We start from the raw sequence: 25595 nt of genomic DNA, 5'->3' as shown, positions 1-25595 counted from the left end.
GCACACTATCCTGTCTAGCAGGCTGCACACTATACTGTCTAGCAGGCTGAACACTATCCTGTCTAGCAGGCTGAACACTATTATGTATAGCAGGCTGAACACTATTCTGTATAGCAGGCTGCACACTATCCTGTCTAGCAGGCTGAACACTATTATGTATAGAAGGCTGAACACTATTCTGTCTAGCAGGCTGAACACTATTCTGTGTAGCAGGCTGAACACTATTCTGTCTAGCAGGCTGAACACCATTCTGTCTAGCAGGCTGCACACTATTCTGTCTAGCAGGCTGCACACTATTCTGTCTAGCAGGTTAAACACTATTCTGTCTAGCAGGCTGCACACTATTCTGTCTAGCAGGCAGAACACTATTCTGTCTAGCAGGCTGAACATTATTCTGTCTAGCAGGCTGCACACTATTCTGTCTAGCAGGCGGAACACTATTCTGTCTAGCAGGCTGAACACTATTCTGTCTAGCAGGCTGCACACTATTCTGTCTAGCAGGCTGCACACTATTCTGTCTAGCAGGCTGCACACTATTCTGTCTAGCAGGTTAAACACTATTCTGTCTAGCAGGTTAAACACTATTCTGTCTAGCAGGTTAAACACTATCCTGTCTAGCAGGTTAAATACTATTCTGTCTAGCAGGTTAAACACTATTCTGTCTAGCAGGTTAAACACTATTAGGTTAAACACTATTCTGTCTAGCAGGTTAAACACTATACTGTCTAGCAGGCTGAACACTATTCTGTCTAGCAGGCTCAACACTATTCTGTCTAGCAGGCTGAACACTATCCTGTCTAGCAGGCTGAACACTATTCTGTCTAGCAGGCGGAACACTATTCTGTCTAGCAGGCTGAACACTATTCTGTCTAGCAGGCTGAACACTATTCTGTCTAGCAGGCGGAACACTATTCTGTCTAGCAGGCTGAACACTATCCTGTCTAGCAGGCTGAACACTATTATGTATAGCAGGCTGAACACTATTCTGTATAGCAGGCTGCACACTATCCTGTCTAGCAGGCTGAACACTATTATGTATAGCAGGCTGAACACTATTCTGTCTAGCAGACTGAACACTATTATGTATAGCAGGCTGCACACTATCCTGTCTAGCAGGCTGCACACTATACTGTCTAGCAGGCTGAACACTATCCTGTCTAGCAGGCTGAACACTATTCTGTATAGCAGGCTGCACACTATACTGTCTAGCAGGCTGAACACTATCCTGCCTAGCAGGCTGAACACTATTCTGTCTAGCAGGCTGAACACTATTCTGTCTAGCAGGTTAAACACTATTCTGTCTAGCAGGCGGAACACTATCCTGTCTAGCAGGCGGAACACTATACTGTCTAGCAGGCTGAACACTATGCTGTCTAGCAGGCTGAAAACTATTCTGTCTAGCAGGCTGAACACTATTCTGTCTAGCAGGCTGAACACTGTCCTGTCTAGCAGGTTGGACACTATTCTGTCTAGCAGGCTGCACACTATTCTGTCTAGCAGGCGGAACACTATTCTGTCTAGTAGGCTGCACACTACTCTGTCTAGCAGGCTGAACACTATGCTGTCTAGCAGGCTGAACACTATGCTGTCTAGCAGGCTGAACACTATACTGTCTAGCAGGCTGAACACTATTCTGTCTAGCAGGCTGAACACTGTCCTGTCTAGCAGGTTGGACACTATTCTGTCTAGCAGGCTGAACACTATTCAGTCTAGCAGGCTGAACACTATGCTGTCTAGCAGGCTGAACACTATTCTGTCTAGCAGGCTGAACACTGTCCTGTCTAGCAGGCTGCACACTATTCTGTCTAGCAGGCTGAACACTATTTTGTATAGCAGGCTGCACACTATCCTGTCTAGCAGGCTGAACACTATTATGTATAGCAGGCTGAACACTATTCTGTCTAGCAGACTGAACACTATTATGTATAGCAGGCTGCACACTATCCTGTCTAGCAGGCTGCACACTATACTGTCTAGCAGGCTGAACACTATCCTGTCTAGCAGGCTGAACACTATTCTGTATAGCAGGCTGCACACTATACTGTCTAGCAGGCTGAACACTATCCTGCCTAGCAGGCTGAACACTATTCTGTCTAGCAGGCTGAACACTATTCTGTCTAGCAGGTTAAACACTATTCTGTCTAGCAGGCGGAACACTATCCTGTCTAGCAGGCGGAACACTATACTGTCTAGCAGGCTGAACACTATGCTGTCTAGCAGGCTGAACACTATTCTGTCTAGCAGGTTGGACACTATTCTGTCTAGCAGGCTGCACACTATTCTGTCTAGCAGGCGGAACACTATTCTGTCTAGTAGGCTGCACACTACTCTGTCTAGCAGGCTGAACACTATGCTGTCTAGCAGGCTGAACACTATGCTGTCTAGCAGGCTGAACACTATACTGTCTAGCAGGCTGAACACTATTCTGTCTAGCAGGCTGAACACTGTCCTGTCTAGCAGGTTGGACACTATTCTGTCTAGCAGGCTGAACACTATTCAGTCTAGCAGGCTGAACACTATGCTGTCTAGCAGGCTGAACACTATTCTGTCTAGCAGGCTGAACACTATTCTGTCTAGCAGGCTGAACACTGTCCTGTCTAGCAGGCTGCACACTATTCTGTCTAGCAGCCGGAACACTATTCTGTCTAGCAGGCTGCACACTATTCTGTCTAGCAGGCTGAACACTATTCTGTCTAGCAGGCTGAACACTATGCTGTCTAGCAGGCTGAACACTATGCTGTCTAGCAGGCTGAACACTATCCTGTCTAGCAGGCGGAACACTATTCTGTCTAGCAGACTGAACACTATTCTGTCTAGCAGGCTAAACACTATTCTGTCTAGCAGGCTGAACACTATTCTGTCTAGCAGGCTGCACACTATTCTGTCTAGCAGGCGGAACACTATTCTGTCTAGCAGGTTAAACACTATTCTGTCTAGCAGGATGCACACTATTCTGTCGAGCAGGCTGAACACTATTCTGTCTAGCAGGCGGAACACTATTCTGTCTAGCAGGCTGAACACTATCCTGTCTAGCAGGCTGAACACTATTATGTATAGCAGGCTGAACACTATTCTGTATAGCAGGCTGCACACTATCCTGTCTAGCAGGATGCACACTATTCTGTCGAGCAGGCTGAACACTATTCTGTCTAGCAGGCGGAACACTATTCTGTCTAGCAGGCTGAACACTATCCTGTCTAGCAGGCTGAACACTATTATGTATAGCAGGCTGAACACTATTCTGTATAGCAGGCTGCACACTATCCTGTCTAGCAGGCTGAACACTATTATGTATAGCAGGCTGAACACTATTCTGTCTAGCAGACTGAACACTATTATGTATAGCAGGCTGCACACTATCCTGTCTAGCAGGCTGCACACTATACTGTCTAGCAGGCTGAACACTATCCTGTCTAGCAGGCTGAACACTATTATGTATAGCAGGCTGAACACTATTCTGTATAGCAGGCTGCACACTATCCTGTCTAGCAGGCTGAACACTATTATGTATAGAAGGCTGAACACTATTCTGTCTAGCAGGTTAAACACTATTCTGTCTAGCAGGCTGAACACTATACTGTCTAGCAGGCTGAACACTATTCTGTGTAGCAGGCTGAACACTATTCTGTCTAGCAGGCTGAACACCATTCTGTCTAGCAGGCTGCACACTATTCTGTCTAGCAGGCTGCACACTATTCTGTCTAGCAGGTTAAACACTATTCTGTCTAGCAGGCTGCACACTATTCTGTCTAGCAGGCAGAACACTATTCTGTCTAGCAGGCTGAACAATATTCTGTCTAGCAGGCTGCACACTATTCTGTCTAGCAGGCGGAACACTATTCTGTCTAGCAGGCTGAACACTATTCTGTCTAGCAGGCTGCACACTATTCTGTCTAGCAGGCTGCACACTATTCTGTCTAGCAGGCTGCACACTATTCTGTCTAGCAGGTTAAACACTATTCTGTCTAGCAGGTTAAACACTATTCTGTCTAGCAGGTTAAACACTATCCTGTCTAGCAGGTTAAATACTATTCTGTCTAGCAGGTTAAACACTATTCTGTCTAGCAGGTTAAACACTATTAGGTTAAACACTATTCTGTCTAGCAGGTTAAACACTATACTGTCTAGCAGGCTGAACACTATTCTGTCTAGCAGGCTCAACACTATTCTGTCTAGCAGGCTGAACACTATCCTGTCTAGCAGGCTGAACACTATTCTGTCTAGCAGGCGGAACACTATTCTGTCTAGCAGGCTGAACACTATTCTGTCTAGCAGGCTGAACACTATTCTGTCTAGCAGGCGGAACACTATTCTGTCTAGCAGGCTGAACACTATCCTGTCTAGCAGGCTGAACACTATTATGTATAGCAGGCTGAACACTATTCTGTATAGCAGGCTGCACACTATCCTGTCTAGCAGGCTGAACACTATTATGTATAGCAGGCTGAACACTATTCTGTCTAGCAGACTGAACACTATTATGTATAGCAGGCTGCACACTATCCTGTCTAGCAGGCTGCACACTATACTGTCTAGCAGGCTGAACACTATCCTGTCTAGCAGGCTGAACACTATTCTGTATAGCAGGCTGCACACTATACTGTCTAGCAGGCTGAACACTATCCTGCCTAGCAGGCTGAACACTATTCTGTCTAGCAGGCTGAACACTATTCTGTCTAGCAGGTTAAACACTATTCTGTCTAGCAGGCGGAACACTATCCTGTCTAGCAGGCGGAACACTATACTGTCTAGCAGGCTGAACACTATGCTGTCTAGCAGGCTGAAAACTATTCTGTCTAGCAGGCTGAACACTATTCTGTCTAGCAGGCTGAACACTGTCCTGTCTAGCAGGTTGGACACTATTCTGTCTAGCAGGCTGCACACTATTCTGTCTAGCAGGCGGAACACTATTCTGTCTAGTAGGCTGCACACTACTCTGTCTAGCAGGCTGAACACTATGCTGTCTAGCAGGCTGAACACTATGCTGTCTAGCAGGCTGAACACTATACTGTCTAGCAGGCTGAACACTATTCTGTCTAGCAGGCTGAACACTGTCCTGTCTAGCAGGTTGGACACTATTCTGTCTAGCAGGCTGAACACTATTCAGTCTAGCAGGCTGAACACTATGCTGTCTAGCAGGCTGAACACTATTCTGTCTAGCAGGCTGAACACTATTCTGTCTAGCAGGCTGAACACTGTCCTGTCTAGCAGGCTGCACACTATTCTGTCTAGCAGCCGGAACACTATTCTGTCTAGCAGGCTGCACACTATTCTGTCTAGCAGGCTGAACACTATTCTGTCTAGCAGGCTGAACACTATGCTGTCTAGCAGGCTGAACACTATGCTGTCTAGCAGGCTGAACACTATCCTGTCTAGCAGGCGGAACACTATTCTGTCTAGCAGACTGAACACTATTCTGTCTAGCAGGCTAAACACTATTCTGTCTAGCAGGCTGAACACTATTCTGTCTAGCAGGCTGCACACTATTCTGTCTAGCAGGCGGAACACTATTCTGTCTAGCAGGTTAAACACTATACTGTCTAGCAGGATGCACACTATTCTGTCGAGCAGGCTGAACACTATTCTGTCTAGCAGGCGGAACACTATTCTGTCTAGCAGGCTGAACACTATCCTGTCTAGCAGGCTGAACACTATTATGTATAGCAGGCTGAACACTATTCTGTATAGCAGGCTGCACACTATCCTGTCTAGCAGGCTGAACACTATTATGTATAGCAGGCTGCACACTATCCTGTCTAGCAGGCTGCACACTATACTGTCTAGCAGGCTGAACACTATCCTGTCTAGCAGGCTGAACACTATTCTGTATAGCAGGCTGCACACTATACTGTCTAGCAGGCTGAACACTATCCTGTCTAGCAGGCTGAACACTATTCTGTCTAGCAGGCTGAACACTATTCTGTCTAGCAGGTTAAACACTATTCTGTCTAGCAGGCGGAACACTATCCTGTCTAGCAGGTGGAACACTATACTGTCTAGCAGGCTGAACACTATGCTGTCTAGCAGGCTGAACACTATTCTGTCTAGCAGGCTGAACACTATTCTGTCTAGCAGGCTGAACACTGTCCTGTCTAGCAGGTTGGACACTATTCTGTCTAGCAGGCTGCACACTATTCTGTCTAGCAGGCGGAACACTATTCTGTCTAGTAGGCTGCACACTATTCTGTCTAGCAGGCTGAACACTATGCTGTCTAGCAGGCTGAACACTATGCTGTCTAGCAGGCTGAACACTATACTGTCTAGCAGGCTGAACACTATTCTGTCTAGCAGGCTGAACACTGTCCTGTCTAGCAGGTTGGACACTATTCTGTCTAGCAGGCTGAACACTATTCAGTCTAGCAGGCTGAACACTATGCTGTCTAGCAGGCTGAACACTATTCTGTCTAGCAGGCTGAACACTATTCTGTCTAGCAGGCTGAACACTGTCCTGTCTAGCAGGCTGCACACTATTCTGTCTAGCAGGCGGAACACTATTCTGTCTAGCAGGCTGCACACTATTCTGTCTAGCAGGCTGAACACTATGCTGTCTAGCAGGCTGAACACTATGCTGTCTAGCAGGCTGAACACTATCCTGTCTAGCAGGCGGAACACTATTCTGTCTAGCAGACTGAACACTATTCTGTTTAGCAGGCTAAACACTATTCTGTCTAGCAGGCTGAACACTATTCTGTCTAGCAGGCTGCACACTATTCTGTCTAGCAGGCTGAACACTATTTTGTATAGCAGGCTGCACACTATCCTGTCTAGCAGGCTGAACACTATTATGTATAGCAGGCTGAACACTATTCTGTCTAGCAGACTGAACACTATTATGTATAGCAGGCTGCACACTATCCTGTCTAGCAGGCTGCACACTATACTGTCTAGCAGGCTGAACACTATCCTGTCTAGCAGGCTGAACACTATTCTGTATAGCAGGCTGCACACTATACTGTCTAGCAGGCTGAACACTATCCTGCCTAGCAGGCTGAACACTATTCTGTCTAGCAGGCTGAACACTATTCTGTCTAGCAGGTTAAACACTATTCTGTCTAGCAGGCGGAACACTATCCTGTCTAGCAGGCGGAACACTATACTGTCTAGCAGGCTGAACACTATGCTGTCTAGCAGGCTGAAAACTATTCTGTCTAGCAGGCTGAACACTATTCTGTCTAGCAGGTTGGACACTATTCTGTCTAGCAGGCTGCACACTATTCTGTCTAGCAGGCGGAACACTATTCTGTCTAGTAGGCTGCACACTACTCTGTCTAGCAGGCTGAACACTATGCTGTCTAGCAGGCTGAACACTATGCTGTCTAGCAGGCTGAACACTATACTGTCTAGCAGGCTGAACACTATTCTGTCTAGCAGGCTGAACACTGTCCTGTCTAGCAGGTTGGACACTATTCTGTCTAGCAGGCTGAACACTATTCAGTCTAGCAGGCTGAACACTATGCTGTCTAGCAGGCTGAACACTATTCTGTCTAGCAGGCTGAACACTATTCTGTCTAGCAGGCTGAACACTGTCCTGTCTAGCAGGCTGCACACTATTCTGTCTAGCAGCCGGAACACTATTCTGTCTAGCAGGCTGCACACTATTCTGTCTAGCAGGCTGAACACTATTCTGTCTAGCAGGCTGAACACTATGCTGTCTAGCAGGCTGAACACTATGCTGTCTAGCAGGCTGCACACTATTCTGTCTAGCAGGCGGAACACTATTCTGTCTAGCAGACTGAACACTATTCTGTCTAGCAGGCTAAACACTATTCTGTCTAGCAGGCTGAACACTATTCTGTCTAGCAGGCTGCACACTATTCTGTCTAGCAGGCGGAACACTATTCTGTCTAGCAGGTTAAACACTATTCTGTCTAGCAGGATGCACACTATTCTGTCGAGCAGGCTGAACACTATTCTGTCTAGCAGGCGGAACACTATTCTGTCTAGCAGGCTGAACACTATCCTGTCTAGCAGGCTGAACACTATTATGTATAGCAGGCTGAACACTATTCTGTATAGCAGGCTGCACACTATCCTGTCTAGCAGGCTGAACACTATTATGTATAGCAGGCTGAACACTATTCTGTCTAGCAGACTGAACACTATTATGTATAGCAGGCTGCACACTATCCTGTCTAGCAGGCTGCACACTATACTGTCTAGCAGGCTGAACACTATCCTGTCTAGCAGGCTGAACACTATTATGTATAGCAGGCTGAACACTATTCTGTATAGCAGGCTGCACACTATCCTGTCTAGCAGGCTGAACACTATTATGTATAGAAGGCTGAACACTATTCTGTCTAGCAGGTTAAACACTATTCTGTCTAGCAGGCTGAACACTATACTGTCTAGCAGGCTGAACACTATTCTGTGTAGCAGGCTGAACACTATTCTGTCTAGCAGGCTGAACACCATTCTGTCTAGCAGGCTGCACACTATTCTGTCTAGCAGGCTGCACACTATTCTGTCTAGCAGGTTAAACACTATTCTGTCTAGCAGGCTGCACACTATTCTGTCTAGCAGGCAGAACACTATTCTGTCTAGCAGGCTGAACATTATTCTGTCTAGCAGGCTGCACACTATTCTGTCTAGCAGGCGGAACACTATTCTGTCTAGCAGGCTGAACACTATTCTGTCTAGCAGGCTGCACACTATTCTGTCTAGCAGGCTGCACACTATTCTGTCTAGCAGGCTGCACACTATTCTGTCTAGCAGGTTAAACACTATTCTGTCTAGCAGGTTAAACACTATTCTGTCTAGCAGGTTAAACACTATCCTGTCTAGCAGGTTAAATACTATTCTGTCTAGCAGGTTAAACACTATTCTGTCTAGCAGGTTAAACACTATTAGGTTAAACACTATTCTGTCTAGCAGGTTAAACACTATACTGTCTAGCAGGCTGAACACTATTCTGTCTAGCAGGCTCAACACTATTCTGTCTAGCAGGCTGAACACTATCCTGTCTAGCAGGCTGAACACTATTCTGTCTAGCAGGCGGAACACTATTCTGTCTAGCAGGCTGAACACTATTCTGTCTAGCAGGCTGAACACTATTCTGTCTAGCAGGCGGAACACTATTCTGTCTAGCAGGCTGAACACTATCCTGTCTAGCAGGCTGAACACTATTATGTATAGCAGGCTGAACACTATTCTGTATAGCAGGCTGCACACTATCCTGTCTAGCAGGCTGAACACTATTATGTATAGCAGGCTGAACACTATTCTGTCTAGCAGACTGAACACTATTATGTATAGCAGGCTGCACACTATCCTGTCTAGCAGGCTGCACACTATACTGTCTAGCAGGCTGAACACTATCCTGTCTAGCAGGCTGAACACTATTCTGTATAGCAGGCTGCACACTATACTGTCTAGCAGGCTGAACACTATCCTGCCTAGCAGGCTGAACACTATTCTGTCTAGCAGGCTGAACACTATTCTGTCTAGCAGGTTAAACACTATTCTGTCTAGCAGGCGGAACACTATCCTGTCTAGCAGGCTGAACACTATTCTGTCTAGCAGGCTGCACACTATTCTGTCTAGCAGGCGGAACACTATTCTGTCTAGTAGGCTGCACACTACTCTGTCTAGCAGGCTGAACACTATGCTGTCTAGCAGGCTGAACACTATGCTGTCTAGCAGGCTGAACACTATACTGTCTAGCAGGCTGAACACTATTCTGTCTAGCAGGCTGCACACTATTCTGTCTAGCAGGCGGAACACTATTCTGTCTAGCAGGCTGCACACTATTCTGTCTAGCAGGCTGAACACTATGCTGTCTAGCAGGCTGAACACTATGCTGTCTAGCAGGCTGAACACTATCCTGTCTAGCAGGCGGAACACTATTCTGTCTAGCAGACTGAACACTATTCTGTTTAGCAGGCTAAACACTATTCTGTCTAGCAGGCTGAACACTATTCTGTCTAGCAGGCTGCACACTATTCTGTCTATTAGGCGGAACACTATTCTGTCTAGCAGGTTAAACACTATTCTGTCTAGCAGGCTGCACACTATTCTGTCTAGCAGCCTGCACACTATACTGTCTAGCAGGCTGAACACTATCCTGTCTAGCAGGCTGAACACTATTCTGTATAGCAGGCTGCACACTATACTGTCTAGCAGGCTGAACACTATCCTGCCTAGCAGGCTGAACACTATTCTGTCTAGCAGGCTGAACACTATGCTGTCTAGCAGGTTAAACACTATTCTGTCTAGCAGGCGGAACACTATCCTGTCTAGCAGGTGGAACACTATACTGTCTAGCAGGCTGAACACTATGCTGTCTAGCAGGCTGAACACTATTCTGTCTAGCAGGCTGAACACTATTCTGTCTAGCAGGCTGAACACTGTCCTGTCTAGCAGGTTGGACACTATTCTGTCTAGCAGGCTGCACACTATTCTGTCTAGCAGGCGGAACACTATTCTGTCTAGTAGGCTGCACACTATTCTGTCTAGCAGGCTGAACACTATGCTGTCTAGCAGGCTGAACACTGTCCTGTCTAGCAGGCTGCACACTATTCTGTCTAGCAGGCGGAACACTATTCTGTCTAGCAGGCTGCACACTATTCTGTCTAGCAGGCTGAACACTATTCTGTCTAGCAGGCTGAACACTATGCTGTCTAGCAGGCTGAACACTATGCTGTCTAGCAGGCTGAACACTATCCTGTCTAGCAGGTGGAACACTATTCTGTCTAGCAGAATGAACACTATTCTGTCTAGCAGGCTAAACACTATTCTGTCTAGCAGGCTGAACACTATTCTGTCTAGCAGGCTGCACACTATTCTGTCTATCAGGCGGAACACTATTCTGTCTAGCAGGTTAAACACTATTATGTCTAGCAGGCTGCACACTATTCTGTCTAGCAGCCTGCACACTATTCTGTCTAGCAGGTTAAACACTATACTGTCTAGCAGGCTGAACACTATTCTGTCTAGCAGGCTGAACACTATTCTGTCTAGCAGGTTAAACACTATTCTGTCTAGCAGGCTGAACACTATACTGTCTAGAAGGCTGAACACTATTCTGTCTAGCAGGCTGAACACTATTCTGTCTAGCAGGCTGAACACTATTCTGTCTAGCAGGCTGCACACTATTCTGTCTAGCAGGCTGCACATTATTCTGTCTAGCAGGTTAAACACTATTCTGTCTAGCAGGCTGCACACTATTCTGTCTAGCAGGCGGAACACTATTCTGTCTAGCAGGCTGAACACTATTCTGTCTAGCAGGCTGCACACTATTCTGTCTAGCAGGCTGCACACTATTCTGTCTAGCAGGCGGAACACTATTCTGTCTAGAAGGCTGAACACTATTCTGTCTAGCAGGCTGCACACTATTCTGTCTAGCAGGCTGCACACTATTCTGTCTAGCAGGCTGAACACTGTCCTGTCTAGCAGGTTGGACACTATTCTGTCTTGCAGGCTGAACACTATTCAGTCTAGCAGGCTGAACACTATGCTGTCTAGCAGGCTGAACACTATTCTGTCTAGCAGGCTGAACACTATTCTGTCTAGCAGGCTGAACACTGTCCAGTCTAGCAGGCTGCACACTATTCTGTCTAGCAGGGGGAACACTATTCTGTCTAGCAGGCTGCACACTATTCTGTCTAGCAGGCTGAACACTATTCTGTCTAGCAGGCTGAACACTATGCTGTCTAGCAGGCTGAACACTATGCTGTCTAGCAGGTTGAACACTATCCTGTCTAGCAGGCGGAACACTATTCTGTCTAGCAGACTGAACACTATTCTGTCTAGCAGGCTAAACACTATTCTGTCTAGCAGGCTGAACACTATTCTGTCTAGCAGGCTGCACACTATTCTGTCTAGCAGGCGGAACACTATTCTGTCTAGCAGGTTAAACACTATTCTGTCTAGCAGGCTGCACACTATTCTGTCTAGCAGGTTAAACACTATACTGTCTAGCAGGCTGAACACTATTCTGTCTAGCAGGCTGCACACTATTCTGTCTAGCAGGTTAAACACTATACTGTCTGGCAGGCTGAACACTATTCTGTCTAGCAGGCTGAACACTATTCTGTCTAGCAGGTTAAACACTATTCTGTCTAGCAGGCTGAACACTATACTGTCTAGCAGGCTGAACACTATTCTGTCTAGCAGGCTGAACACTATTCTGTCTAGCAGGTTAAACACTATCCTGTCTAGCAGGTTAAACACTATTCTGTCTAGCAGGTTAAACACCATTCTGTCTAGCAGGTTAAACACTATTCTGTCTAGCAGGTTAAACACTATTCTGTCTAGCAGGTTAAACACTATACTGTCTAGCAGGCTGAACACTATACTGTCTAGCAGGCTGAACACTATTCTGTCTAGCAGGCGGAACACTATTCTGTCTAGCAGGCTGAACACTATTCTGTCTAGCAGGCTGAACACTATTCTGTCTAGCAGGCTGAACACTATTCTGTCTAGCAGGCGGAACACTATTCTGTCTAGCAGGCTGCACACTATTCTGTCTAGCAGGCTGCACACTATTCTGTCTAGCAGGTTAAACACTATTCTGTCTAGCAGGCTGCACACTATTCTGTCTAGCAGGCAGAACACTATTCTGTCTAGCAGGCTGAACATTATTCTGTCTAGCAGGCTGCACACTATTCTGTCTAGCAGGCGGAACACTATTCTGTCTAGCAGGCTGAACACTATTCTGTCTAGCAGGCTGCACACTATTCTGTCTAGCAGGTTAAACACTATTCTGTCTAGCAGGCGGAACACTATCCTGTCTAGCAGGCGGAACACTATACTGTCTAGCAGGCTGAACACTATGCTGTCTAGCAGGCTGAAAACTATTCTGTCTAGCAGGCTGAACACTATTCTGTCTAGCAGGCTGAACACTGTCCTGTCTAGCAGGTTGGACACTATTCTGTCTAGCAGGCTGCACACTATTCTGTCTAGCAGGCGGAACACTATTCTGTCTAGTAGGCTGCACACTACTCTGTCTAGCAGGCTGAACACTATGCTGTCTAGCAGGCTGAACACTATGCTGTCTAGCAGGCTGAACACTATACTGTCTAGCAGGCTGAACACTATTCTGTCTAGCAGGCTGAACACTGTCCTGTCTAGCAGGTTGGACACTATTCTGTCTAGCAGGCTGAACACTATTCAGTCTAGCAGGCTGAACACTATGCTGTCTAGCAGGCTGAACACTATTCTGTCTAGCAGGCTGAACACTATTCTGTCTAGCAGGCTGAACACTGTCCTGTCTAGCAGGCTGCACACTATTCTGTCTAGCAGCCGGAACACTATTCTGTCTAGCAGGCTGCACACTATTCTGTCTAGCAGGCTGAACACTATTCTGTCTAGCAGGCTGAACACTATGCTGTCTAGCAGGCTGAACACTATGCTGTCTAGCAGGCTGAACACTATCCTGTCTAGCAGGCGGAACACTATTCTGTCTAGCAGACTGAACACTATTCTGTCTAGCAGGCTAAACACTATTCTGTCTAGCAGGCTGAACACTATTCTGTCTAGCAGGCTGCACACTATTCTGTCTAGCAGGCGGAACACTATTCTGTCTAGCAGGTTAAACACTATTATGTCTAGCAGGCTGCACACTATTCTGTCTAGCAGCCTGCACACTATTCTGTCTAGCAGGTTAAACACTATACTGTCTAGCAGGCTGAACACTATTCTGTCTAGCAGGCTGAACACTATTCTGTCTAGCAGGTTAAACACTATTCTGTCTAGCAGGCTGAACACTATACTGTCTAGAAGGCTGACCACTATTCTGTCTAGCAGGCTGAACACTATTCTGTCTAGCAGGCTGAACACTATTCTGTCTAGCAGGCTGCACATTATTCTGTCTAGCAGGTTAAACACTATTCTGTCTAGCAGGCTGCACACTATTCTGTCTAGCAGGCGGAACACTATTCTGTCTAGCAGGCTGAACACTATTCTGTCTAGCAGGCTGCACACTATTCTGTCTAGCAGGCTGCACACTATTCTGTCTAGCAGGCGGAACACTATTCTGTCTAGAAGGCTGAACACTATTCTGTCTAGCAGGCTGCACACTATTCTGTCTAGCAGGCTGCACACTATTCTGTCTAGCAGGCTGAACACTGTCCTGTCTAGCAGGTTGGACACTATTCTGTCTTGCAGGCTGAACACTATTCAGTCTAGCAGGCTGAACACTATGCTGTCTAGCAGGCTGAACACTATTCTGTCTAGCAGGCTGAACACTATTCTGTCTAGCAGGCTGAACACTGTCCAGTCTAGCAGGCTGCACACTATTCTGTCTAGCAGGGGGAACACTATTCTGTCTAGCAGGCTGCACACTATTCTGTCTAGCAGGCTGAACACTATTCTGTCTAGCAGGCTGAACACTATGCTGTCTAGCAGGCTGAACACTATGCTGTCTAGCAGGTTGAACACTATCCTGTCTAGCAGGCGGAACACTATTCTGTCTAGCAGACTGAACACTATTCTGTCTAGCAGGCTAAACACTATTCTGTCTAGCAGGCTGAACACTATTCTGTCTAGCAGGCTGCACACTATTCTGTCTAGCAGGCGGAACACTATTCTGTCTAGCAGGTTAAACACTATTCTGTCTAGCAGGCTGCACACTATTCTGTCTAGCAGGTTAAACACTATACTGTCTAGCAGGCTGAACACTATTCTGTCTAGCAGGCTGCACACTATTCTGTCTAGCAGGTTAAACACTATACTGTCTGGCAGGCTGAACACTATTCTGTCTAGCAGGCTGAACACTATTCTGTCTAGCAGGTTAAACACTATTCTGTCTAGCAGGCTGAACACTATACTGTCTAGCAGGCTGAACACTATTCTGTCTAGCAGGCGGAACACTATTCTGTCTAGCAGGCTGAACACTATTCTGTCTAGCAGGCTGAACACTATTCTGTCTAGCAGGCTGAACACTATTCTGTCTAGCAGGCGGAACACTATTCTGTCTAGCAGGCTGCACACTATTCTGTCTAGCAGGCTGCACACTATTCTGTCTAGCAGGTTAAACACTATTCTGTCTAGCAGGCTGCACACTATTCTGTCTAGCAGGCAGAACACTATTCTGTCTAGCAGGCTGAACATTATTCTGTCTAGCAGGCTGCACACTATTCTGTCTAGCAGGCGGAACACTATTCTGTCTAGCAGGCTGAACACTATTCTGTCTAGCAGGCTGCACACTATTCTGTCTAGCAGGTTAAACACTATTCTGTCTAGCAGGCGGAACACTATCCTGTCTAGCAGGCGGAACACTATACTGTCTAGCAGGCTGAACACTATGCTGTCTAGCAGGCTGAAAACTATTCTGTCTAGCAGGCTGAACACTATTCTGTCTAGCAGGCTGAACACTGTCCTGTCTAGCAGGTTGGACACTATTCTGTCTAGCAGGCTGCACACTATTCTGTCTAGCAGGCGGAACACTATTCTGTCTAGTAGGCTGCACACTACTCTGTCTAGCAGGCTGAACACTATGCTGTCTAGCAGGCTGAACACTATGCTGTCTAGCAGGCTGAACACTATACTGTCTAGCAGGCTGAACACTATTCTGTCTAGCAGGCTGAACACTGTCCTGTCTAGCAGGTTGGACACTATTCTGTCTAGCAGGCTGAACACTATTCAGTCTAGCAGGCTGAACACTATGCTGTCTAGCAGGCTGAACACTATTCTGTCTAGCAGGCTGAACACTATTCTGTCTAGCAGGCTGAACACTGTCCTGTCTAGCAGGCTGCACACTATTCTGTCTAGCAGCCGGAACACTATTCTGTCTAGCAGGCTGCACACTATTCTGTCTAGCAGGCTGAACACTATTCTGTCTAGCAGGCTGAACACTATGCTGTCTAGCAGGCTGAACACTATGCTGTCTAGCAGGCTGAACACTATCCTGTCTAGCAGGCGGAACACTATTCTGTCTAGCAGACTGAACACTATTCTGTCTAGCAGGCTAAACACTATTCTGTCTAGCAGGCTGAACACTATTCTGTCTAGCAGGCTGCACACTATTCTGTCTAGCAGGCGGAACACTATTCTGTCTAGCAGGTTAAACACTATTCTGTCTAGCAGGATGCACACTATTCTGTCGAGCAGGCTGAACACTATTCTGTCTAGCAGGCGGAACACTATTCTGTCTAGCAGGCTGAACACTATCCTGTCTAGCAGGCTGAACACTATTATGTATAGCAGGCTGAACACTATTCTGTATAGCAGGCTGCACACTATCCTGTCTAGCAGGCTGAACACTATTATGTATACCAGGCTGAACACTATTCTGTCTAGCAGACTGAACACTATTATGTATAGCAGGCTGCACACTATCCTGTCTAGCAGGCTGCACACTATACTGTCTAGCAGGCTGAACACTATCCTGTCTAGCAGGCTGAACACTATTCTGTATAGCAGGCTGCACACTATACTGTCTAGCAGGCTGAACACTATCCTGCCTAGCAGGCTGAACACTATTCTGTCTAGCAGGCTGAACACTATTCTGTCTAGCAGGTTAAACACTATTCTGTCTAGCAGGCGGAACACTATCCTGTCTAGCAGGTGGAACACTATACTGTCTAGCAGGCTGAACACTATGCTGTCTAGCAGGCTGAACACTATTCTGTCTAGCAGGCTGAACACTATTCTGTCTAGCAGGCTGAACACTGTCCTGTCTAGCAGGTTGGACACTATTCTGTCTAGCAGGCTGCACACTATTCTGTCTAGCAGGCGGAACACTATTCTGTCTAGTAGGCTGCACACTATTCTGTCTAGCAGGCTGAACACTATGCTGTCTAGCAGGCTGAACACTATGCTGTCTAGCAGGCTGAACACTATACTGTCTAGCAGGCTGAACACTATTCTGTCTAGCAGGCTGAACACTGTCCTGTCTAGCAGGTTGGACACTATTCTGTCTAGCAGGCTGAACACTATTCAGTCTAGCAGGCTGAACACTATGCTGTCTAGCAGGCTGAACACTATTCTGTCTAGCAGGCTGAACACTATTCTGTCTAGCAGGCTGAACACTGTCCTGTCTAGCAGGCTGCACACTATTCTGTCTAGCAGGCGGAACACTATTCTGTCTAGCAGGCTGCACACTATTCTGTCTAGCAGGCTGAACACTATGCTGTCTAGCAGGCTGAACACTATGCTGTCTAGCAGGCTGAACACTATCCTGTCTAGCAGGCGGAACACTATTCTGTCTAGCAGACTGAACACTATTCTGTTTAGCAGGCTAAACACTATTCTGTCTAGCAGGCTGAACACTATTCTGTCTAGCAGGCTGCACACTATTCTGTCTATTAGGCGGAACACTATTCTGTCTAGCAGGTTAAACACTATTCTGTCTAGCAGGCTGCACACTATTCTGTCTAGCAGCCTGCACACTATTCTGTCTAGCAGGCTGCACACTATACTGTCTAGCAGGCTGAACACTATCCTGTCTAGCAGGCTGAACACTATTCTGTATAGCAGGCTGCACACTATACTGTCTAGCAGGCTGAACACTATCCTGCCTAGCAGGCTGCACACTATACTGTCTAGCAGGCTGAACACTATCCTGTCTAGCAGGCTGAACACTATTCTGTATAGCAGGCTGCACACTATACTGTCTAGCAGGCTGAACACTATCCTGCCTAGCAGGCTGCACACTATTCTGTCTAGCAGGCTGAACACTATTCTGTCTAGCAGGTTAAACACTATTCTGTCTAGCAGGCGGAACACTATCCTGTCTAGCAGGTGGAACACTATACTGTCTAGCAGGCTGAACACTATGCTGTCTAGCAGGCTGAACACTATTCTGTCTAGCAGGCTGAACACTATTCTGTCTAGCAGGCTGAACACTGTCCTGTCTAGCAGGTTGGACACTATTCTGTCTAGCAGGCTGCACACTATTCTGTCTAGCAGGCGGAACACTATTCTGTCTAGTAGGCTGCACACTATTCTGTCTAGCAGGCTGAACACTATGCTGTCTAGCAGGCTGAACACTATGCTGTCTAGCAGGCTGAACACTATACTGTCTAGCAGGCTGAACACTATTCTGTCTAGCAGGCTGAACACTGTCCTGTCTAGCAGGTTGGACACTATTCTGTCTAGCAGGCTGAACACTATTCAGTCTAGCAGGCTGAACACTATGCTGTCTAGCAGGCTGAACACTATTCTGTCTAGCAGGCTGAACACTATTCTGTCTAGCAGGCTGAACACTGTCCTGTCTAGCAGGCTGCACACTATTCTGTCTAGCAGGCGGAACACTATTCTGTCTAGCAGGCTGCACACTATTCTGTCTAGCAGGCTGAACACTATTCTGTCTAGCAGGCTGAACACTATGCTGTCTAGCAGGCTGAACACTATGCTGTCTAGCAGGCTGAACACTATCCTGTCTAGCAGGCGGAACACTATTCTGTCTAGCAGACTGAACACTATTCTGTCTAGCAGGCTAAACACTATTCTGTCTAGCAGGCTGAACACTATTCTGTCTATCAGGCGGAACACTATTCTGTCTAGCAGGTTAAACACTATTCTGTCTAGCAGGCTGTACACTATTCTGTCTAGCAGCCTGCACACTATTCTGTCTAGCAGGTTAAACACTATACTGTCTAGCAGGCTGAACACTATTCTGTCTAGCAGGCTGAACACTATTCTGTCTAGCAGGTTAAACACTATTCTGTCTAGCAGGCTGAACACTATACTGTCTAGAAGGCTGAACACTATTCTGTCTAGCAGGCTGAACACTATTCTGTCTAGCAGGCTGAACACTATTCTGTCTAGCAGGCTGCACACTATTCTGTCTAGCAGGCTGCACATTATTCTGTCTAGCAGGTTAAACACTATTCTGTCTAGCAGGCTGCACACTATTCTGTCTAGCAGGCGGAACACTATTCTGTCTAGCAGGCTGAACACTATTCTGTCTAGCAGGCTGCACACTATTCTGTCTAGCAGGCTGCACACTATTCTGTCTAGCAGGCAGAACACTATTCTGTCTAGAAGGCTGAACACTATTCTGTCTAGCAGGCTGCACACTATTCTGTCTAGCAGGCTGCACACTATTCTGTCTAGCAGGCTGAACACTGTCCTGTCTAGCAGGTTGGACACTATTCTGTCTTGCAGGCTGAACACTATTCAGTCTAGCAGGCTGAACACTATGCTGTCTAGCAGGCTGAACACTATTCTGTCTAGCAGGCTGAACACTATTCTGTCTAGCAGGCTGAACACTGTCCAGTCTAGCAGGCTGCACACTATTCTGTCTAGCAGGGGGAACACTATTCTGTCTAGCAGGCTGCACACTATTCTGTCTAGCAGGCTGAACACTATTCTGTCTAGCAGGCTGAACACTATGCTGTCTAGCAGGCTGAACACTATGCTGTCTAGCAGGTTGAACACTATCCTGTCTAGCAGGCGGAACACTATTCTGTCTAGCAGACTGAACACTATTCTGTCTAGCAGGCTAAACACTATTCTGTCTAGCAGGCTGAACACTATTCTGTCTAGCAGGCTGCACACTATTCTGTCTAGCAGGCGGAACACTATTCTGTCTAGCAGGTTAAACACTATTCTGTCTAGCAGGCTGCACACTATTCTGTCTAGCAGGTTAAACACTATACTGTCTAGCAGGCTGAACACTATTCTGTCTAGCAGGCTGCACACTATTCTGTCTAGCAGGTTAAACACTATACTGTCTGGCAGGCTGAACACTATTCTGTCTAGCAGGCTGAACACTATTCTGTCTAGCAGGTTAAACACTATTCTGTCTAGCAGGCTGAACACTATACTGTCTAGCAGGCTGAACACTATTCTGTCTAGCAGGCTGAACACTATTGTGTCTAGCAGGCTGAACACTATTCTGTCTAGCAGGTTAAACACTATCCTGTCTAGCAGGTTAAACACTATTCTGTCTAGCAGGTTAAACACCATTCTGTCTAGCAGGTTAAACACTATTCTGTCTAGCAGGTTAAACACTATTCTGTCTAGCAGGTTAAACACTATACTGTCTAGCAGGCTGAACACTATACTGTCTAGCAGGCTGAACACTATTCTGTCTAGCAGGCGGAACACTATTCTGTCTAGCAGGCTGAACACTATTCTGTCTAGCAGGCTGAACACTATTCTGTCTAGCAGGCTGAACACTATTCTGTCTAGCAGGCGGAACACTATTCTGTCTAGCAGGCTGCACACTATTCTGTCTAGCAGGCTGCACACTATTCTGTCTAGCAGGTTAAACACTATTCTGTCTAGCAGGCTGCACACTATTCTGTCTAGCAGGCAGAACACTATTCTGTCTAGCAGGCTGAACATTATTCTGTCTAGCAGGCTGCACACTATTCTGTCTAGCAGGCGGAACACTATTCTGTCTAGCAGGCTGAACACTATTCTGTCTAGCAGGCTGCACACTATTCTGTCTAGCAGGCTGCACACTATTCTGTCTAGCAGGCTGCACACTATTCTGTCTAGCAGGTTAAACACTATTCTGTCAAGCAGGTTAAACACTATTCTGTCTAGCAGGTTAAACACTATCCTGTCTAGCAGGTTAAACACTATTCTGTCTAGCAGGTTAAACACTATTCTGTCTAGCAGGTTAAACACTATTAGGTTAAACACTATTCTGTCTAGCAGGTTAAACACTATACTGTCTAGCAGGCTGAACACTATTCTGTCTAGCAGGCTGAACACTATTCTGTCTAGCAGGCTGAACACTATCCTGTCTAGCAGGCTGAACACTATTCTGTCTAGCAGGCGGAACACACACACACACACACACACTGGAACATCCCCCGGATACTCACAGGGCACTGGGGGTCAAAGACTGAAGAGTGACCACGACTTACTCACTCACCAACTAATTTACCAGGACTACAACCTTACACAGTTTCTTAAACAGCCGTCTCCGGAAAATCAGCTATTTTATCCAAGAAAATCCACTGATGATATTTAGCATCCTTCAGAATATTCAAGGGGATCCTTGTGGTCGATTGCCAACAGGAATGTTTTGGACCTCCTAGAGCTATTCTGTCTAGCAGGCTGAACACTATGCTGTCTAGCAGGCTGAACACTATTCAGTCTAGCAGGTTGGACACTATTCTGTCTAGCAGGCTGAACACTATTCTGTCTAGCAGGCTGAACACTATTCTGTCTAGCAGGCTGAACACTGTCCTGTCTAGCAGGTTGGACACTATTCTGTCTAGCAGGCTGCACACTATTCTGTCTAGCAGGCGGAACACTATTCTGTCTAGCAGGCTGCACACTATTCTGTCTAGCAGGCTGAACACTATGCTGTCTAGCAGGCTGAACACTATGCTGTCTAGCTAGCAGGCTAAACACTATACTGTCTAGCAGGCTGAACACTATTCTGTCTAGCAGGCTGAACACTGTCCTGTCTAGCAGGTTGGACACTATTCTGTCTAGCAGGCTGAACACTATTCTGTCTAGCAGGCTGAACACTATTCTGTCTAGCAGGCTGAACACTGTCCTGTCTAGCAGGTTGGACACTATTCTGTCTAGCAGGCTGCACACTATTCTGTCTAGCAGGCGGAACACTATACTGTCTAGCAGGCTGCACACTATTCTGTCTAGCAGGCTGAACACTATGCTGTCTAGCAGGCTGAACACTATCCTGTCTAGCTAGCAGGCTGAACACTATACTGTCTAGCAGGCTGAACACTATTCTGTCTAGCAGGCTGAACACTGTCCTGTCTAGCAGGTTGGACACTATTCTGTCTAGCAGGCTGAACACTATTCAGTCTAGCAGGCTGAACACTATGCTGTCTAGCAGGCTGAACACTATTCTGTCTAGCAGGCTGAACACTATTCTGTCTAGCAGGCTGAACACTGTCCTGTCTAGCAGGCTGCACACTATTCTGTCTAGCAGGCGGAAGACTATTCTGTCTAGCAGGCTGAACACTATTCTGTCTAGCAGGTTAAACACTATTCTGTCTAGCAGGCTGCACACTATTCTGTCTAGCAGGCTGCACACTATTCTGTCTAGCAGGTTAAACACTATACTGTCTAGCAGGCTGAACACTATTCTGTCTAGCAGGCTGCACACTATTCTGTCTAGCAGGCTGAACACTGTCCTGTCTAGCAGGTTGGACACTATTCTGTCTAGCAGGCTGAACACTATTCAGTCTAGCAGGCTGAACACTATGCTGTCTAGCAGGCTGAACACTATTCTGTCTAGCAGGCTGAACACTATTCTGTCTAGCAGGCTGAACACTGTCCTGTCTAGCAGGCTGCACACTATTCTGTCTAGCAGGCGGAACACTATTCTGTCTAGCAGGCTGAACACTATTCTGTCTAGCAGGTTAAACACTATTCTGTCTAGCAGGCTGCACACTATTCTGTCTAGCAGGCTGCACACTATTCTGTCTAGCAGGTTAAACACTATACTGTCTAGCAGGCTGAACACTATTCTGTCTAGCAGGCTGAACACTATTCTGTCTAGCAGGTTAAACACTATTCTGTCTAGCAGGCTGAACACTGTCCTGTCTAGCAGGTTGGACACTATTCTGTCTAGCAGGCTGCACACTATTCTGTCTAGCAGGCTGCACACTATTCTGTCTAGCAGGCTGAACACTATGCTGTCTAGCAGGCTGAACACTATGCTGTCTAGCTAGCAGGCTAAACACTATACTGTCTAGCAGGCTGAACACTATTCTGTCTAGCAGGCTGAACACTGTCCTGTCTAGCAGGTTGGACACTATTCTGTCTAGCAGGCTGAACACTATTCTGTCTAGCAGGCTGAACACTATTCTGTCTAGCAGGCTGAACACTGTCCTGTCTAGCAGGTTGGACACTATTCTGTCTAGCAGGCTGCACACTATTCTGTCTAGCAGGCGGAACACTATACTGTCTAGCAGGCTGCACACTATTCTGTCTAGCAGGCTGAACACTATGCTGTCTAGCAGGCTGAACACTATCCTGTCTAGCTAGCAGGCTGAACACTATACTGTCTAGCAGGCTGAACACTATTCTGTCTAGCAGGCTGAACACTGTCCTGTCTAGCAGGTTGGACACTATTCTGTCTAGCAGGCTGAACACTATTCAGTCTAGCAGGCTGAACACTATGCTGTCTAGCAGGCTGAACACTATTCTGTCTAGCAGGCTGAACACTATTCTGTCTAGCAGGCTGAACACTGTCCTGTCTAGCAGGCTGCACACTATTCTGTCTAGCAGGCGGAAGACTATTCTGTCTAGCAGGCTGAACACTATTCTGTCTAGCAGGTTAAACACTATTCTGTCTAGCAGGCTGCACACTATTCTGTCTAGCAGGCTGCACACTATTCTGTCTAGCAGGTTAAACACTATACTGTCTAGCAGGCTGAACACTATTCTGTCTAGCAGGCTGCACACTATTCTGTCTAGCAGGCTGAACACTGTCCTGTCTAGCAGGTTGGACACTATTCTGTCTAGCAGGCTGAACACTATTCAGTCTAGCAGGCTGAACACTATGCTGTCTAGCAGGCTGAACACTATTCTGTCTAGCAGGCTGAACACTATTCTGTCTAGCAGGCTGAACACTGTCCTGTCTAGCAGGCTGCACACTATTCTGTCTAGCAGGCGGAACACTATTCTGTCTAGCAGGCTGAACACTATTCTGTCTAGCAGGTTAAACACTATTCTGTCTAGCAGGCTGCACACTATTCTGTCTAGCAGGCTGCACACTATTCTGTCTAGCAGGTTAAACACTATACTGTCTAGCAGGCTGAACACTATTCTGTCTAGCAGGCTGAACACTATTCTGTCTAGCAGGTTAAACACTATTCTGTCTAGCAGGCTGAACACTATACTGTCTAGCAGGCTGAACACTATTCTGTCTAGCAGGCTGAACACTATTCTGTCTAGCAGGCTGAACACTATTCTGTCTAGCAGGCTGCACACTATTCTGTCTAGCTGGCTGCACACTATTCTGTCTAGCAGGCTGCACACTATTCTGTCTAGCAGGCAGAACACTATTCTGTCTAGCAGGCTGAACACTATTCTGTCTAGCAGGCTGAACACTATTCTGTCTAGCAGGCTGCACACTATTCTGTCTAGCAGGCTGCACACTATTCTGTCTAGCAGGCGGAACACTATTCTGTCTAGCAGGCTGAACACTATTCTGTCTAGCAGGCTGCACACTATTCTGTCTAGCAGGCTGCACACTATTCTGTCTAGCAGGCTGCACACTATTCTGTCTAGCAGGTTAAACACTATTCTGTCTAGCAGGTTAAACACTATTCTGTCTAGCAGGTTAAACACTATCCTGTCTAGCAGGTTAAACACTATTCTGTCTAGCAGGTTAAACACTATTCTGTCTAGCAGGTTAAACACTATTCTGTCTAGCAGGTTAAACACTATTCTGTCTAGCAGGTTAAACACTATACTGTCTAGCAGGCTGAACACTATACTGTCTAGCAGGCTGAACACTATTCTGTCTAGCAGGCGGAACACTATTCTGTCTAGCAGGCTGAACACTATTCTGTCTAGCAGGCTGAACACTATTCTGTCTAGCAGGCGGAACACTATTCTGTCTAGCAGGCTGAACATTATCCTGTCTAGCAGGCTGAACACTATTATGTATAGCAGGCGGAACACTATTCTGTATAGCAGGCTACACACTATCCTGTCTAGCAGGCTGAACACTATTATGTCTAGCAGGCTGAACACTATACTGTCTAGCAGGCTGAACACTATTCTGTCTAGCAGGCTGAACACTATTCTGTCTAGCAGGTTAAACACTATTAGGTTAAACACTATTCTGTCTAGCAGGTTAAACACTATACTGTCTAGCAGGCTGAACACTATTCTGTCTAGCAGGCTGAACACTATTCTGTCTAGCAGGCTGAACACTATCCTGTCTAGCAGGCTGAACACTATTCTGTCTAGCAGGCGGAACACTATTCTGTCTAGCAGGCTGAACACTATTCTGTCTAGCAGGCTGAACACTATTCTGTCTAGCAGGCGGAACACTATTCTGTCTAGCAGGCTGAACACTATCCTGTCTAGCAGGCTGAACACTATTCTGTCTAGCAGGCTGCACACTATTCTGTCTAGCAGGCTGCACACTATTCTGTCTAGCAGGCGGAACACTATTCTGTCTAGCAGGCTGAACACTATTCTGTCTAGCAGGCTGCACACTATTCTGTCTAGCAGGCTGCACACTATTCTGTCTAGCAGGCTGCACACTATTCTGTCTAGCAGGTTAAACACTATTCTGTCTAGCAGGTTAAACACTATTTTGTCTAGCAGGTTAAACACTATCCTGTCTAGCAGGTTAAACACTATTCTGTCTAGCAGGTTAAACACTATTCTGTCTAGCAGGTTAAACACTATTCTGTCTAGCAGGTTAAACACTATACTGTCTAGCAGGCTGAACACTATACTGTCTAGCAGGCTGAACACTATTCTGTCTAGCAGGCGGAACACTATTCTGTCTAGCAGGCTGAACACTATTCTGTCTAGCAGGCTGAACACTATTCTGTCTAGCAGGCTGAACACTATTTTGTCTAGCAGGCGGAACACTATTCTGTCTAGCAGGCTGAACACTATCCTGTCTAGCAGGCTGAACACTATTATGTATAGCAGGCTGAACACTATTCTGTATAGCAGGCTGCACACTATCCTGTCTAGCAGGCTGAACACTATTATGTATAGAAGGCTGAACACTATTCTGTCTAGCA

Source organism: Notolepis coatsorum, assembly GCF_963971535.1.
Source record: "Notolepis coatsorum genome assembly, chromosome: 5".
In the NCBI taxonomy this organism is placed as follows: domain Eukaryota; kingdom Metazoa; phylum Chordata; class Actinopteri; order Aulopiformes; family Paralepididae; genus Notolepis; species Notolepis coatsorum.
Note: the sequence above shows the minus strand (reverse complement) of the source record.